Source organism: Ursus arctos, unplaced genomic scaffold (assembly GCF_023065955.2).
Source record: "Ursus arctos isolate Adak ecotype North America unplaced genomic scaffold, UrsArc2.0 scaffold_24, whole genome shotgun sequence".
Lineage (NCBI taxonomy): Eukaryota > Metazoa > Chordata > Mammalia > Carnivora > Ursidae > Ursus > Ursus arctos.
In genome coordinates, this window is record NW_026622919.1 from 27,135,146 (window position 1) to 27,149,139 (window position 13,994).

A 13,994-nucleotide genomic window follows, 5' to 3' on the forward strand; every position below is an offset into this window, starting at 1 on the left:
GAACAGTAGGGGAAGATAAGTGCCTCCCAGAGACTCATTATTCCGAAGATGTGTTGTCCGGAGCAGGGCTGATAGCAGTGGAAAATGTAGTAAACAGTGATATTTGCAATATGTGTAACATACTTAACTAAATGTTGGAGAAACAAAAATGAAACAGATAGCCATATCTGTACCTATACACATATAGGCTATTGGAAATTAATAGTGTGATGACTGCTGTAATTAAAGGAATGTAATTTTAAAGTTGTGTTTGAGAGCTAGACTGTTAAAGATTCGAATCCACATCCTACCATTTATTAAAAATGAGATCTCATATTAAATAACTTTTGTTTCTCTGAGACATTTTTTAGTTTAAAAAATATACAAGATTAAGTATTTTTAAGGTGTCAACTTGGTGTAGAGATAAGAAAATACCAGTCAAAATCACAAGAAGCTGTATTTTAGATACTAAAAAACTTACTCTAAAGTTTATATGAAGACCCCGAAGACCTTGAATAGACAACACAGTAAGAAGAAGGAGTAGGAAAGGATGGAGGGAGAGGAAGATGAGGAAGAATAGGAGGAGGAAGTGGAGTACGAGGATGACAAAAGAAGGAAAAAAGGGAAGATGAGAGTGGGCTCATATTACCCAATTTCAAGGCTTACTCTAGAGCCACAGTAATGAAGACACAATGGTATTGGTGAAGATAGACGCATAGCTCAATGGAATTGAATCGACAACCCAGAAATAGACACACAAATATAATCGAGTTTGACAAAGGATCAAAGACAATTCAATGGAGAATTGAAAATTGTTTTAACAAATGGTGCTGGAATAATTGGCAGTCCATATGAAAAATATATGCATAGGTAGATAAGCCAACATAAACGTAGACTTGGCACTTATCACAAAAAAGTAATTGAAAATGGATGATAAATCTAAAAATAGAACTTTAAATATAAAATGTCCAGAAGATAACATGGAAAATATGTGACTTTGGAATTGATGATGAGCTTTTATATAGAACACCAAAATCATGAACTGTGAAAGGAAAAAATGATGAGTCCGAATTTATTAAAATGTAAAACTCCTCTTCTGCAAAAGACACTGTAAAGAGAATGAAGAAACAAGCTACATACTAGGAGAAAATATGTGAAAAACACATATTTGAAAAATGACTTCTGTCCAAGTTATGCATGGAACTATTAATACTGCACAAAAAGAAAACAATTTGAAACTGACTGGGCAAAAATTATGAATCAACATCTTAACAAAGAAGATATACCAATATAAAATAAGCATATAAAAAGAGGATTGGCATCATCTGTTATTAAGGAATTTCAAATTAACCAACAGTGAGGTGACGCTACACACTTATTAGAAGGGCTAAGATCCAAAACATCACAAGATCCAATTGCAGATAAAAATACAGACCAACAAGGACTTTTCATTGATTGCTAGTGAGAATGCAAAATGCTACTCCTACTTTGGAAAACAGTTTATCAGTTTCTCGTAAACAATAACCATAGTCTTGCCATACACACTAGCAATCACACACTCCCAAATATTTACCCAGTGGATCTGAAAACCTCTGTCCACCCAAAAATCTACACGTAAATGTTTATAGCAGCTTTATTCATAATTGAAAAAAAAAGTAAGATGAGATGTCCTTCAATAGGTGCATAGGTAAACAAACTGTGAAACACCCATGCAGTAGAGTATTATTTAGCAATAAAAAGAAAGAAACTATCAAGCCGTGAAAAGACATGGATGAATCTTAAATGCATAGTACTAAGTGACAGAAGTCAGTCTAAAAGCTGCGTGCTGTGTGAGTCAACTATATGACATTCTGAGAAAGGCAGCACTACGATGACAGTGTAGTAGTCTCCTGTGGCTAGTATAACAAATTACCACAAACTTTGTTGCTTAAAATGACAGAAATTTGTTCTCTCAATTTTGGAGGCCAGAAGTCTGAAATCAAGAGTTTAGCAGGGCTGCAGTTCTTCCACCGGCAGTATGGAACAATCCATTCTTTGCGTCTTCCAACATTTGGACACATCTGGCTTCCAGTATCAGTTCCAGATATCCCTTGATTGGTAAACACGTCACCCCACTCTTTGCCTCAGTGATCACATTGCTTCTTCTTCTCTGTGTGTCTTCCTGCTGTTTGTTTTGTATAAGGACACTTGTCATTGGATTTGGTGCCCACTTGTGTCATTCAGGATAATCTCCTAATCTTTAAATCCTTAAATTAATTGCATCTGCTAAACCCCATTTTGCAAATATGGCAGCGTTCAACCCACTACGGATGGTAATGTTGCCAGTGGCTCAGGGAGGTGTGGAGGAGTGGGTGACTAAAGCATGGGCAAATTTTTAGAGCTGTAAAACTATTTTATGATACTGCAGTGGTAGATACAAAACACTATGTATATGTCAAAAATCCATAAAACTTAATACCACAAAGAGTGAAACTTAATATATGCAAATTAAAAAGAATCATTTTGGAGATCAGAGAATTCTTGGATGGAATGTAAAATGTGACAAATGAATTGAACTTTATTACAAATTCAGGAAACAATTCATCAAAGGGGGTAGACAAAATAATGCTGACCTAAGTACCTTTGGAAACGAGTGTAGTCTGTAAAACTAAAGGCATGTGGAACTGTACATAGCAGTGCACTCTAGTTGATAAAGTTGTTTCATCTGGAGATATGGGTTAACAATGTGTATACTGGAGTTAAACAATTATGTAAATGGGTTGTGAACTGCGAGAGACAAGCTTCTCACTGTTGGTGTGGGACATTATAGATGAGCAAGGGGAAGAGGTTCAACTGAATCATGTGACAATAGATTAGAGTTGGAGATACCAGTTTGAATTCATCTTCACTTAATATAGGTACAGATGGTTACATACAGAAATATTTATAATTATGACTATACATGCTTGTTAGTACATACACATATATTTTCTTGTTGTGTTAGCTGAGAGGACATGGAAACCTTGGCATTCTGGTAGGAATGAGCAAACCTAGTACTTAGATTATTATTTCTAAATCTATTCTTTAATAGTATGAATTGGGGTTCATTGGAGAAATGGCTGATTCTAGGACTGGGGTAGGAAATATACAAGGTGAGCCTGGAGCAAATGTTTTCGTTTTGGTTAGTTTGCCATTTTGGTTTTTTTTTGTTTGTTTGTTTGTTTTGTTTTGTTTTGTTTTTGCCTGCTTGTTTAGCACCAAAAAATAAGGAAGTGCTAAACAAACAAGCAAAAAGAAAACAAAGTGGCAAAACTAACCAAAAATAAAACAAAACAAAACAATGATGGGAATATGTTTAAGTGATAGAGGAATCAACTGAAAGAGTTCCTAAAGTCCAAATCTGAGACAATGTGAACAAATACATAAAATTCTATTGTAGTGTAATCCAAAGTGTAAAATAAATATCTTACATTAAAATAAATGTATGATTGAATAAATTAGTATATGGAGGAGAATAGGCAAATCTCCCATGTAGAATTCCAAATTTATGTAGCTACTCCATTATCAAAGAGGTGGGCATAATTCTCCATTCTTGGTGAGGGGAGTGCATAGTTACTTCCTTCCAAAGTATAGTATGCCCTTTCCAAAAAGTAAAGTATAGGAAAAAATAATAAACACACAGTAGAGAAATCTGACAAACATCTCAGCAGTCAGGTGATCATGGTTCATATCAGCAGTGACAAGTCATGTTGATAGTATGTATCCTGGATATGATGGGATGAAAATGACACCTTACCTCTGTGGTGTTCCTCTCCAAAACACATCATCCTACTCTAATCATGAGAAAAACTTAAGATGAATGTCAGTTGGGGGACATTCTGCAAAATACCTGACCAGTCCTCTTCCCAACTGTCAAGGTCATCAAACACAAGGAAAGTCTGAGAGATCGTCACAGCTAAGAGGAGGCTAAAGAGACATGAGCCTACGTGAAATGTGATATCCTGGATGTGATCCTGGAACTGAAGAAGTTCATTAGGTAAGTACTGGGGAATAGGAATAGAGCATGGACTTTTCTTAATGATAATATATCAGTATTAATTTATTAATTGGAACAAATATACATACTAGCATAAGATGTTGGTAATAGTGGAAACCGGATGTGGGGTATAATGAGAATTTTCTGTTCTGTCTTCATAATATTTCTTTAAATCTAAATGTAAAAAAACATAAACAAAAACACTAACTGTGAAAGATTGTTATCTCACTGCATGGATGTATACATCACTTTTTGCATTGAATAACTGAAACACTCAAGAATATGGCAATATTTAACATTTCACAAATGTATTAGTCTATCACTATTGCCAATACTGTCCCTTTTTACTGTTACTATTATCTTTTGAAATCTAACTTGTTTTTCAAGGTCTAATAAAAGCTTACTTTAAAGGCTTTTATAGCTCCCACAAAAATGTCTTTTCTCCCTCTGCATTATTAGGACACTCTGCTTATAAGTCCACATTGTACTTGGGATGTGCACTTTTCTGTCTCTGAGATAGTGTGAGTTTCTGAGATGCTGTGTTTCTTAGAATCAGCATAACACAGTAGTTACAAAATGGATACTCAATCAAAAGAATCTGGTTTTGAATCATTAGCTACTCCATTTCATTTTCCAGTAGCATGATCTTGGGCATTATTAAACCCCTCCATGTCTCAGGTTTCTTGTCTATAAAATGGGCCTAATAATAGTACCTACTGATAAGAATTTTGTAAGGAATAAATGAGTATCATCTATCTATCTATCTATCTATCTATCTATCTATATCTATATCTATATCTATAGATATAGATATCTATATCTATATGTATATCTATATCTATATCTATATCTATATCTATATCTATATCTATATGGAGAAGAGTCCTGGTATATGGAATAAACAATGTAGGAACTTTCTATTATTTTTATTTTTTATTTTTATTTATCATATATTTGTTATTGTTATTTAAATCTATGTTGCTGTTGCCCAGCCATAGCAAGGGCTCACTAGGCAGCTGTTACTTTTCTACTTAAGTTTAATAAATGTGGTGGTGGACAGCAATGAATGTAGCCAATTCATTGCTCTCCATAAAGCTGCAATGGGACTTTACAAAATAAGTTTAACAAGTTGGAAACTCCAAATCTCATCTGTAGAGTAGGTTTCTTCCTACTGCGCTAAAGCTGAAAGACTCCAATAAATAATTTCTCCCTGAGCATAGATGATGGGAGAATGATAGAGGGCATTTTATAAACTCGGAAGATTTCTATTATTTCAAGAAACAGTATTTTTGTAAACTTGACAAAATGTATTTTTGACGAAGAAAAAGCAGTTTCCTTTAGTAAGGCAAACTGTTAATAATCTCAGAGACCCTATAGACTGGAAATATGAGACATAGGTATGGTATTTTATACGTCAGATACATGATAAGTTGCTTACATCAGAGCACCTAAAACGCACTTAAATTTTTGTTCCCTAGACCAAAGAAATTCATGAATGCAAGTAGTATCTGTGAAACACCCAGAATATGAAGTGTAACAGGCAGATGATCATAATTATCATAATCATATAAATTATGTTTGCATATCCTAAATATTCTGGAAATAGTGTCTCAGATGAATCTATTTTTTCAAGCTTAAAAATAATTAACTTGCCCTGTCTTTTAATTATCTTCCTTAGAAAGACCAGCAGGTATAAAGCAGTTAATATAAACAACATATTATAGATAGGACTTGAATCCCAACAAAATAAGTGGCAGTGGTACAGCAAATCAGGCCATTGTACCAAGTATAGATTTTATACAACATACACACGTTTTAAATGTGACCCAGATAGGGAGGCAGAGGCAGAGATGGACACAGAACAACTAGTTGGTAGTGGATATAAGGGGAAAAAATAACTTTTAAGATGAAGATTCAAGTTTCATGTTTATAGTTACTGTAACCTCCCCTCTTTCATAATTATCAAATTGGACTGCTCCTAATAGGCACGCGCATACTCTCACATGCACAAACACAGACATATATACCCATAAAGAAATTTTCATAACCTCTCCCCTCCCTAGAGCAAAGGAATACTTTCACACACTATTATTTTGCCATGTCATTTTCAAGTGTCCCATTGCTTATCTAAATGTGCATTTAACCATACAATAAGTAAATACAACTACCTCTACAGGAAAGTTGGTAGAATTACTAGACCTATTTGTTGGATGTGAAAATCCTTTGAAAAGGATGCATTATTATAATCAGTTAATTTTCCTTAAAGACTAGGAACAATGAGTCATTTTAAACTTGGGTGTATTTCTTATATTTTGGTGATCATGACCGTCTGAAAAATTGATGAAGACATGAGTCCTCTCTCTGGGTATATGAGTACATACACATACCCTCTCACACACACACTGTATATGTAAGCCTTCAGCATGTTTATGGATCACCTGAAGCTGTTTAGGGGCCCAAAGACTCAAAATAAGAACTCTTTTCTATAATGTTTCAACTGCCTAAAACTTCTAGGTCAGTGGAATATGGATGATATGCAAAGTGATTCATCCTGGATTCTAATATTCCCCACCTTGACCTTAAGCTTCAAACACTGTATTCAAAGGGCAATATTCAAATGCAAAGTTTTATTGCAGGATCATAGCTTGATCAATAATTTTTCAGCCTGCAAATTCACTAACATTTTGTGAGGAGTGTTCTGTTTCTCTTGATTGCTATGAATTCTTGGGCACTAAAAAAGTCACACAGGGCAGTTAACTTCAACATCTTCAGAAACACAAGGAGTGGGTTCCTTACAAGCTATCTGTCTTTTTGAAAATACAGTGTATTTAACTAAGAGTTATTTCTTGTGACCGACTCAACTGCTGTCCTTTTGTTTCATCAGCATTTTTTTCTCTCTGAAGTTACATGTGGTAGTCTGGAGACTGTCATGTTGACTTTTGTCATGTGTAACATGGAACTCAGTAGAAACCACTTAAAGATTTACAAAGCATTTTTAGAGCACTTTATCCTCTGATTAGATTTGCATGCATTCACATTCTGATTGTCCCAAATGTAATTAGGTTTTTCTGTTTACCAATTATCTAGGAAGATTTGCCAAATGCATCTTGACAGTGTTCCGACAGGAACTTGCAGCAGTTACAAATTATTCGCAATAAGTTCATTTACACCATAGTGTAATTCTATGCTACATGAAGAATTAACACTATTTATTCATGAGATAGTAGAAACACTCTAAGGGATTTCTGTCAAAGAGAATTGGGTCATTATTTGTTGGAATGAACAAATCTTTAGGAAATACAACACATAAATCTCAACCAAGAAAAAAATTCTTCCTTTCTTATTTCATCTCTGTAACTTTCAACGTAAGATATTTTTTTATCAATGCAAAGCCAAGAATGAGAAAATCAGTTCTTAAAAATTCACAGTAGTACTGGAAAAAATTATGCTACTGTTTCAGAAAGTCTGTATACAGAGCTTTAAAAGGTGGTGTAAGGATATGTGATATTTAAATGAAATCATGAAACCATATGGTAAACTCATCATCATCTTCACTTCCTATTTGATATAGCACATGCTGACGAACAATTAGTTTAAAATTAAGCAAAAGCTCCTTGCTGTTTGATGGTTACCATTTTTCTTAGTAGAAAATACTTTTTAGGTTTAAAATGTAGTGTACTTATAATAATTGAATAGTAGACACTTATTTTATGTCACAAACTATATGATTAAACAGAATGAGTGACAGCAAAATCTGGTACCCATATAAGGAGATATGATGAAAGAGTGAAATGTGAATTGCCAGTAAACTTATTAAAATATTCTAATGCATCAGGAACGAACAAAATGTAAATTACTTCAACAAAGAAATGCCCTTTTCACCTATGAATTTGGAAAAGGTCAAAATAATGATTAAATGATTGATAATTATTACCTACCTATCTATAGATCTATTTAACTCTTGATCTGTCTTAATACGGGATTTGAGAAAGCCTAAAGGAAGTAAAACTTACAGAACAGTAACACACATATGTACTTTCACACACACACACACACACACACACACACACACACACACCAGGAAATATATAAGATATCAACCAAATAGAGAAGCTAGTTTTTAAGTAAAACTATTCTGTAGTTTTCTGGATAAATATAAATATACTTTGTTATTAGTGCCCCTCTCTTACTCTAAAAAGCACTTTTGTATGCATGACTCATATGATTATCCAAGAAAGACTCTTCAATGATTTTAATGTGAAAATGACTCACTGAGAGGCTAAGATGAGCAGAGGGATCAAGCATCTCCAGGGACTAGGTGTGAATGTGTTGTATCAAGGGATAGGTCATTAGGTAAAGCTTCCATGGTTTATTTGGAACCCCTAAGAACAATAACCCAAGAGGATAGTCAAACTTGAAAAAAGTATAGCCCTTGGAGAAATAGTCTTTGAGACACTAGTCTGCTGTCTTCCCAGTGTTGGCTTCAAGAAATTTCTTTTTTGTTTCAACACACACACACACACACACACATACAAAGTACAGCCCTCACAAGCAGTGAAGTATATATTCAAAACATCAAAACCTTTAATTAAGATAATCGGTATTGCTAGTGCCTCTAGCCACCTGCAAGAAGCTAACAAAATCTTCAAAGAAGAATCCCAAGCCTAGCATAATTTTTAATTTTTTTCACACATAATGTATGACATACAATTTAAAAGGCATATGATGGACATTATTTGTAATGAAAATCTAAAAGTAACAACTTCCACAATGAAGCCATAAAAATATCAGAGATTTCAAAATAAATCATAATAACAACTTCAAATTAAAAAAAAAGAAAAATTATGCCATCAGAGAATGGGAAGCTATATAGCAAATGGAAATTCTAAAATTGAAAACTATATTAATTAATATTAAGAAATTAATGGAGGGGTTTGGCAGTAAATTAGATACAATTAAATAGAAAATTAGAAGAGCAGGGGTGCCTGACTGGCTCAGTCAGTTGAGCACCCAGCTCTTGCTTTTGGCTCAGGTCATGATATCTAAAATAAATAAACAAATCTGAGAAAGAAAGAAAGAAAGAAAGAAAGAAAGAAAGAAAGAAAGAGAAAATTAGGGGCACGTGGGTACTCAGTCAGTTGAGCATCTACCTTCAGTTCAGGTTATGGTTCTGGAGTCCCAGGGTCAAGCCCCATGGTGGGCTTCTCGCTCAGCAGGGAGTTTGCTTCTCCCTCTGCCCCTCACTCTGCTTGTGCTCTCTCTCTGTCATTCTCTCTTTATTGAATAAATAAAATATTTTTTTTAATAAAAGAAAATTAGAAGAGCAGAAGACATATGACAAGAAAACAGACAGAAATATGCTATTAAATAAGACAATATAAAGGAAAAAGGATTCACAATGTATGAGATAAGCAGCCATTTTAGGAAAATATTAACAAAAGAAGAAAACTAAGAAAATACAAGGAAAATAATAATATGGATAACACCAGAAATTAATAAAATAGAAAACAAAAACAGTAAACAGCATAAATTAGGCCAATTTTCTTTTCAAAATGCTAACAAAATTCATAGACGCCAAGCAAATTTTATGAACTTAAAGGAAAGAATGAGAGTGAGAGCAAAAGCAAGCAAGAGGGACGAAAAGTGGAAGTGAGAGAGGGAGACAGAGAGGGGCAGAGACAGAAAGGTACAGATGGAGTAAGACAGAGCAAGAGAGGAAGGCACAAATGACCAATGTTGGGATTAAATATAAGAGAGAACAAAAACAGATAGTGAAATAATTTTATGTCAATGAAGTTAAAAATTAAAATGAATTAAATATCTGGAAATATTTAGACAAATATAGTTTATCAGTTATATGTGGAATAATGTATGCTACCAAACTGGAAACAGTATCTGGAAATGCAGCTTACAAAAACTGACACTAGAAGAATTTGAAAATCTTAATAATCTCATTACTAGTAAAGGAAGTGAAACTGTAATTAAAGTCCTTCTACCAATAAAACTCCAAGTCCATAGGGTTTCATCATAGAATTCTAATAATTGAAAACCATCCCCTGGAAAACTCCAGCACAATTTTAATCAGGAACACAAGGGCTGTCATGAACCTAAATAGAAAATAAATGCAAAATAAATGCAAAGGAAGCATATCAAGGAACTATGTTTTTCAGGAACCAAGTAACCACTGTCCACAGGAGTGGTAAGTCGTCTACTCAGTATATTGTCATTTGGACTCCTGCCACTGCACATTCCCTGCTGTAGTGTAGGACCTCATAGCCCCCCAGATGCTTGCTACTGTGTCAAGGGGCCCCTCAATCTATAACATCTTTGTTAGATTTTAAATTCTTGAGGGAAAGCATCTGGCTGACCACACTTTCAATATTTGCAGAAGCTGTTGTTTCAGATGTATAAAAAGAAATAAACATGGGACTCTGATCTTAACTTTTACTTATCTTGGAATGCCACATAAATAAAAAGTTTATAGGGATGCTGGCACAAAAAGGAACAAATATCCCTCTAGCTGTCCAACATCTGTATGAGTCCATTTTATACTTTGGACCTGGTACCAACACACACACACAATGTTTCCACTTTATATAATGCAACTATCCCTTTTATAACTAAAAATGCACTCACTCTTCTCAAGGAATATACAAAATTGTTACAAGTTACTGCATGCAGTCTAGATTTAGAATTTCTAGATCACATATATTCGTCTTTAAGTTCTATCATTCTTATATTCTGAAAATTATAGAACAATCGTGTAGTCAATTATAAAATTAACCACCAAAATATATAAAATATTGAAGGAGACAGAGTGACAAGGATAATTCATTAATATATATAAATATACACATTACACACTCTATCAACTTTATTATTAAGAACATGTTTCAAATTGAGCATCTGTGAACATAGAGACTTTGAGCACATTGAATCGTTAGAATCGTAAATGCAAAGTACAAGAGATAACAGCCTGGGCAGCTGAAGAGCCTTCACTGGCATGGGGCTTTCTACAAAGCTGGCCACTTAAGGGGTAATTTAGTAACTGCACTGGGAACAGTCCCCTAAAATGGGATGTGTATTTCCTCCACAATCAGTGAGGAAGCCTCTTAGTGATTGAGAGCACAAGTTTACAGCACCTTTATTCACTCCCTTAGAAGAAGGAAACTGGCATGTTCCAGATCTTTAGCCATTCAGAAAATTCTCTCACAATTTCCTATAATCCCATTCTTAAAATACACTATCATTATGGGCACCTGGGTTAAGCATCTGATTTGGGCTCAGGTCATGATCTCAGCGTTGTGAGATGGAGCCTTATGTAGGGCTCTGCACTCAAAGAGGAGTCTGCTTGAGATTCTCTCTTCCTCTGCCCTTACTCTCTCCCCCTCCCTCTCTCTCTAATAAATAAAAAAAAATTTAAAATATATATAGTATCATTAGTAGTGATTTATTTTGTTGACCAGCTAAATGTTCAAATTCCTTGATGTCTGAATTGTATTAAAGAATTTGGTTTGTCACATGGCATTGCACAGTTTGTGGACTGCACAAAGGCACTGAGCTAAGGGAAGGAGGGCAGACTGAAATCCCGTCTGATCTCACCTCACTCAGCCCTGTGCTCTGGAATTGGGCTGCACCTGCCCATAGGAAGGCTCACAAAAATATGTCTTTTATCAAATTTCTCCGTCTCCCCTCAGAGAGGAGATTTTTCTAACTGTACTTCCCAATGTGAAATTTTTCCTAATTTGTCCACACAAAGAGGCTTTTTTTTTTCTTTAATTGAGAGAAAAAAATAGTGCTTTAAACAGTGGTAGTAGCCCTAGATAGAGGGTGAGTAATCCTGAAGCAAGTGATACAGTTTTACTGCTGGGCTTGCTGGGTGAAAGCAATCTTCTTGTGCTTTTTTTATCTTATTGCAATGGAGGAAAAGTATTTGTCAGGTCAATAGCTGCTTGCCAGCTAAATTGATTTGTTCCTATAATAAGACCATATCTGGAAGGACAGCTGCATTGGAATGATGATATGATTAAACTTAAGATATTCCACTGTGTTTCTCCAGGAGACATTTATCTTTTGCATCAGCCAAGATGAAAACTTAAATGGGAATGTGATAAGCACCACCATTCCTGATTGTTTAAAGTTTTGATGTTGACTCTAATATCTGAAGTTCCCCCAGGATTTGGTTTTGCTTTTGATTTTAATTGTATTTTTCACCCATAATAGTCCTTACTTGGTGTGTCAGTGAGCTGTTGTGGTAATTCTGCCAGGTCCTAAGGATACATGTTCAGATTACACATTCTGTTTTACCAATCCTGTCATGAGGAAGATTAGGTCAGATCTCCTTTCATCATCTTGAACTTGGTTTCCCAATTATTAGTATTAGTATTAGTATTAGGATGGTGTCCAACAGTATTTCCTTCCTGTAGGCAAGGTTACCCAGTTGAGTTGCTGTAGGTCTCTTTAAGGAAGGTAAAGAGGAAATCAGGAGTACATAATCCTCCTGCTATTGCAATATTCCTTCTCAAGGATTTTTTTCTCAAGGGAATTTTAGCTAAAGGCAAATGAAGATATCTAGATATAAGAAGACTTTAGAGAATATATGTTTTTGACATTAAATATCCCATGCAAAAAAAAAAAAAGAAAAGAAAAAGAATTCTCCAGGCAGACAGGATATGTTACAATTTGGAAGTCTGTGTCTTAAAAAAGGATGATAAACATAGAAAATGTTACACAATTGGGTAAATATTAACACTCACTATTTTTTTCTTTACATTATATATATATATAATAATTATTTTTATATATTATATATTATAATTATTTTTATATATTTATTATATATTTTTTAAACAAAAAAGAGGGCATTTTCTTCTATAATTTATAAAGTACATGCATATAATATCTATAATGACAGGATAAAGCAAACCTATGGCCATGGGCCAAATCCAGCCTACAGTTTGTAAATGTATAGCCTTCAAGCTCTAAATTGCCTTTTTGTTTTTTGGTTGGTTTTTGTTTTTTTGGTTTTTTTTACATTTTAAAAGTTTGTAAAAACAAAATAAAACAAAAGCAGAATATGCAATGGAAACCATTGGCAGCCTGCAGTCTAGAATATTTGCAGTCTAAGTAATTACATTAAAATATTTCTGACTTTTTTATGACTGATATCCCATTGTGTGTGTGTGTATATATACGTATACACACCACATCTTCTTTATCCATTCTTCAGTTGATAGACACTTGGGCCGGTTCCATAATTTAGCTATTATAGATAATGCTTCTGTAAACATTGGTGTGCATATATCCCTTTGAATGCATTGTATTCTTTGGGTAAATACCTAGTAGTGTAATAGCTGGATCATACAGTAGCTCTATTTTTAACTTTTTGAGGAACCTCCATATTGTTTTCTAGAGTGGCTGCCCCAGTCTGCATTCCCACCAACAGTGCAAGAGGGTTCCCTTTCTCCACATCCTTGCCAATACCTGTTGTTTTTTGTTTTGTTGGCTTTAGCCATTCTGACATGTATGACATGATATCTCGTTTGCAATGACATGGATGGAGGTAGAGAGTATTATGCAAAGCGAAATATCAGTCAGGGAAAGACAAATACTGTATGATTTCACTCATGTGGAATTTAAGAAGCAAAACAAACGAGCAAAGGGGGGAAAAGAGAGAGAGAGGTAAACCAAGAAACAGACTCTTAAATATAGAAAACAAACTGATGGTTAGCAGAGGGGAGGTGGGTCGGGGGTGGGTTAGATAGGTGATGGGGATTAAGGAGTGCACTTATCGGGAACACTGGATGTTGTATTGAAGTGTTGAATCACTATATTGTACACCCGAAACTAATATTATACTGTATTTTAAGTAACTGGAATTTAAATAAAGACCTAAATGGGGCACCTGGGTGGCTCAGTCAGTTACATATCAGACTCTTGATTTTGGCTCAGGTCATGATCTCAGGGTTGTGGGATTGAGCCCTGTGTTGGACTCCATGCT

The 13,994-nt window shown here is 34.6% G+C and overlaps 1 long non-coding RNA gene across 1 annotated transcript in view; it reads left to right on the top strand.

Annotated features, from left to right (window-relative positions):
* Positions 1-1,942: 1,942 nt before the first annotated feature.
* LOC123001803 (uncharacterized) overlaps positions 1,943-13,994 on the top strand; it is a 186,150-nt gene continuing 174,098 nt past the window's right edge. Inside the window, exons 1-2 of the long non-coding RNA XR_008961204.1 lie at positions 1,943-2,076; positions 3,876-3,994. This is a non-coding gene — a long non-coding RNA (uncharacterized LOC123001803). The remainder of the gene's footprint in view (positions 2,077-3,875; positions 3,995-13,994) is intronic.